The following is a 5,000-nucleotide window of genomic DNA, read 5'->3' as shown; positions in this document are numbered from 1 at the left end:
TACCGCTCTCTGGAACTGTTTATTTCATCCACCGCACCTGCTGTTCTGCCATCAGTGTCCGACAACAGCGCTTCATCATCGGATAGCTGCCGTGAAATACCGCTCTCTGGATCTGCTCTGTTCTGGCAGGTAATCAGGGAGATTTTAAGTAGATGAGTGTCCGGGAATAGTGCACTGCACTCGGGCAGGTCACGCCGCGTAACCCGCCCCGTATCCCGGTTCCCGAACCCGCTTTTCCGCCCAAAGTTGTCCGAAGATGCTTAGGCCCAGCTGGGGAACGCTCCCCACGAAGCCCGGGTCTCAGCCCTGGAGCCCTGTGTTTCCGAAAACCAGGTTTCTGAAATCTGCGACCTGGTGGCCCAGTGATGTCAGCTGGAACTTTTTTTTTCCGGTCCGCTCAAAATTCTCCAGGGGATTTTAGGGCTTTGCGCCACATATTCCGACTTTTACTTAGTTTCTGACGGAGCCAAAAAAGTCCGGGTTTTTTTGCCCTCCTTATCGTCCCGACTGGAAACTTTAACTTTTTTTTTTAAGTCAGAAAATTAAAGTCTTTTTCATCCAGGAGACCGACCCTTCCTTCAAAGTGTCCCATACAGTGCTTCGTCATCGGACATCGGCCGGGATCTCACGCTCTCTGGAACTGTTTATTTCATCCATCCACTGCACCTGCTGTTCTGACATCAGCATCCGAGAATAGTGTCCCGTACTGGGACATGGTCTGGGTTCTGCCGCTCTCTGGAACTCTGTATTCATCCATGCGGTACACCTGCTGTTCTGCCATCAGTGTCCGTGAACAGTGATTCTTCATCGGATATCAGCCGGGATCTCACGCTCTCTGGAACTGTTTAATTCATCCATCCACTGCACCTGCTGTTCTGACATCAGCATCCGAGAATAGTGTCCCGTACTGGGACATGGTCTGGGATATCCCGCTCTCTGGAACTATGTTCTGATTATTTCCTTCATCCACTGCACCTGCTGTTCTGACATCAGCATCCGAGAATAGTGTCCCGTACTGGGACATGGTCTGGCATATCCCCCTCTCTGGAACTATGTTCTGTTCATTTCCTTCATCCAGTGCAACTGCTGTTCTGCCATCAGTGTCCGACAATAGCGCTTCATCATCGGATATCTGCCGTGAAATACCGCTCTCTGGATCTGCTCTGTTCTGGCAGGTAATCAGGGAGATTTTAAGTAGATGAGTGTCCGGGAATAGTGGGCCGTTCTGGGACTTGGTCTGGGATATCACACTCTCTGGAACTATGTTCTGTTTATTTCCTTCATCCAGTGCACCTGCTGTTCTGCCATCAGTGTCCGACAATAGCGCGCCGTTCTGGGACTTGGTCTGGGATATCACGCTCTCTGGAACTATGTTCTGTTTATTTTCTTCATCCAGTGCACCTGCTGTTCTGCCATCAGTGTCCGACAATAGCGCGCCGTTCTGGGACTTGGTCTGGGATATCCCGCTCTCTGGAACTATGTTCTGTTAATTTCCTTCATCCAGTGCACCTGCTGTTCTGCCATCAGTGTCCGACAATAGCGCTTCATCATCGGATATCTGTCGTGAAATACCGCTCTCTGGAACTGTGTATTAGTCCGTCCGCTGCACCTGCTGTTCTGACATCAGCATCCGAGAATAGTGCGCCGTTCTGGGACATGGTCTGGTCTCTGCCGCTCTCTGGAACTCTGTATTCATCCATGCGTTACACCTGCTGTTCTGACATCAGCATCCGAGAATAGTGTCCCGTACAGGGACATGGTCTGGTCTCTGCCGCTCTCTGGAACTCTGTATTCATCCATGCGTTACACCTGCTGTTCTGACATCAGCATCCGAGAATAGTGTCCCGTTCTGGGACATGGTCTGGTCTCTGCCGCTCTCTGGAACTCTGTATTCATCCATGCGTTACACCTGCTGTTCTGACATCAGCATCCGAGAATAGTGTCCCGTTCTGGGACATGGTCTGGTCTCTGCCGCTCTCTGGAACTCTGTATTCATCCATGCGTTACACCTGCTGTTCTGACATCAGCATCCGAGAATAGTGTCCCGTTCTGGGACATGGTCTGGGTTCTGCCGCTCTATGGAACTGTGTGTTCATCCGTCCACTGCACCTGCTGTTCTGCCATCAGCATCCGAGAATAGTGCCCCGTACTGGGACATCAGCCAGGACGCACCGCCGTCATCTCGTTCGTTCGCTCAGTCATCCATCCACGAAAGCTACCGATCAGCCACAGTGCCCGGAATGATGCCTCCTGCCGGGGTAGCGTCCGCTTGCTCCCCGACAGCCAGTTCTGCATGAGGCTCCGGTTCTTCCACCCCCGCCACTGTCCGAGGGTGTCCGAAAATACTGAGGTCTGAGTCGGATCCGAACCGCACAAACGCCGGTCTTCACGACTGGAGGCCTATGTTTCTAAAAACCGGGTTTCAGGAATCTGCGACCTGGTGGCCCAGTGATGTCGGCTGGAACTTTTTTTTTCCGGTCCGCTCAAAATTCTCCAGGCATTTTCTGAGCTTTCCTTCACATAGTCCGACTTTTACTTAGTTTCTGACGGAGCCAAAAAAGTCCGGGTTTTTTTGCCCTCCTTATCGTCCCGACTGGAAACTTTAACTCCGTATTTTAAGTCAGAAAATTAAAGTTCTTTTCATCCAGGAGACCGACCCTTCCTTCAAAGTGTCCCATACAGTGCTTCGTCATCGGACATCGGCCGGGATCTCCCGCTCTCTGGAACTGTGTATTCATCCATGCGGTACACCTGCTGTTCTGCCATCACTGTCCGGGAATAGTGTGTCGTTCTGGGTCATGGTCTGGGATATCACGCTCTCTGGAACTCTTTATTCATCCATGCGGTACACCTGCTGTTCTGCCATCACTGTCCGGGAATAGTGTGTCGTTCTGGGTCATGGTCTGGTCTCTGCCGCTCTCTGGAACTCTTTATTCATCCATGCGGTACACCTGCCGTTCTGCCATCACTGTCCGGGAACAGTGTGTCGTTCTGGGACTTGGTCTGGTCTCTGCCGCTCTCTGGAGCTCTTTATTCATCCATGCGGTACACCTGCTGTTCTGCCATCACTGTCCGGGAATAGTGTGTCGTTCTGGGACTTGGTCTGGTCTCTGCCGCTCTCTGGAACTCTTTATTCATCCATGCGGTACACCTGCTGTTCTGCCATCACTGTCCGGGAATAGTGTGCCGTTCTGGGTCATGGTCTGGTCTCTGCCGCTCTCTGGAACTCTTTATTCATCCATGCGGTACACCTGCTGTTCTGCCATCACTGTCCGGGAATAGTGTGTCGTTCTGGGACTTGGTCTGGTCTCTGCCGCTCTCTGGAGCTCTTTATTCATCCATGCGGTACACCTGCTGTTCTGTCATCACTGTCCGGGAACAGTGTGCCGTTCTGGGACTTGGTCTGGTCTCTGCCGCTCTCTGGAGCTCTTTATTCATCCATGCGGTACACCTGCTGTTCTGCCATCACTGTCCGGGAATAGTGTGTCGTTCTGGGACTTGGTCTGGTCTCTGCCGCTCTCTGGAACTCTTTATTCATCCATGGGGTACACCTGCTGGTCTGCCATCACTGTCCGGGAATAGTGTGCCATTCTGGGTCACGGTCTGGGATATCACGCTCTCTGGAGCTCTTTATTCATCCATGCGGTACACCTGCTGTTCTGCCATCACTGTCCGGGAATAGTGTGTCGTTCTGGGTCATGGTCTGGTCTCTGCCGCTCTCTGGAGCTCTTTATTCATCCATGCGGTACACCTGCTGGTCTGCCATCACTGTCCGGGAACAGTGTGCCGTTCTGGGTCATGGTCTGGGATATCACGCTCTCTGGAACTCTTTATTCATCCATGGGGTACACCTGCTGGTCTGCCATCACTGTCCGGGAATAGTGTGCCATTCTGGGTCACGGTCTGGGATATCACGCTCTCTGGAGCTCTTTATTCATCCATGGGGTACACCTGCTGTTCTGCCATCACTGTCCGGGAATAGTGTGTCGTTCTGGGACTTGGTCTGGTCTCTGCTGCTCTCTGGAGCTCTTTATTCATCCATCCACTGCACCTGCTGTTCTGCCATCACTGTCCGGGAATAGTGTGTCGTTCTGGGACTTGGTCTGGGTTCTGCCGCTCTCTGGAGCTCTTTATTCATCCATGGGGTACACCTGCTGGTCTGCCATCACTGTCCGGGAACAGTGTGCCGTTCTGGGTCATGGTCTGGTCTCTGCCGCTCTCTGGAGCTGTTATTTTCCTCCATCCGGTACACCCACTGCTCTGCCATCACTGTCCGAAAATAGTGCTCCGAAATCGGGTAAGTCGCGCGGGGAGCCACCCCTGTATCTCGGCTCCAGGAGCGTCTTTCCGCCCGGGGCCTGGCCCACTATGCTTAGGTCCAGCTGGGGAACGCTCCCCCCGAAGCTCGGGGCCCTGTCCTGGAGATCTCTGTTTCCGAAAACCAGGTTTCTGAAATCTGCGACCTGGTGGCCCAGTGATGTGAGCTAAAAAAAAATTTATCGAAGCGATCTAAAAAAGCCCAGGCATTTTCTGGGCTTTCCTTCACATATTCCGACTTTTACTTAGTTTCTGACGGAGCCAAAAAAGTCCGGGTTTTTTTCGCTCCACATAGTCCCGACTGGAAACTTTAACTTTTTTTTTTTTCCATTATTTCACCCGCGGAGGTCCGCAAACACCTCCAGGGGCCCACAACGGCCGAATTAAGCCAGGAAAAAGACACCAGAACCCGGATCTCTTTACCAGACACCCCCAGAGCCCGGAACTCGGACCCAAACACCTCCAGAGGCCCACAACGGCCGAATCGAACCCGGAAAAAGACGCCAGAACCCAGGTCTCTTTACCAGACACCCCCAGAGCCCGGAACTCGGACCCAAACACCTCCAGAGGCCCACAACGGCCGAATCGAACCCGGAAAAAGACGCCAGAACCCGGATCTCTTTACCAGACACCCCCAGAGCCCGGAACTCGGACCCAAACACCTCCAGAGGCCCACAACGGCC

The sequence above is a fragment of the Gasterosteus aculeatus genome, unplaced genomic scaffold (assembly GCF_964276395.1).
Source record: "Gasterosteus aculeatus unplaced genomic scaffold, fGasAcu3.hap1.1 HAP1_SCAFFOLD_27, whole genome shotgun sequence".
In the NCBI taxonomy this organism is placed as follows: domain Eukaryota; kingdom Metazoa; phylum Chordata; class Actinopteri; order Perciformes; family Gasterosteidae; genus Gasterosteus; species Gasterosteus aculeatus.
Note: the sequence above shows the minus strand (reverse complement) of the source record.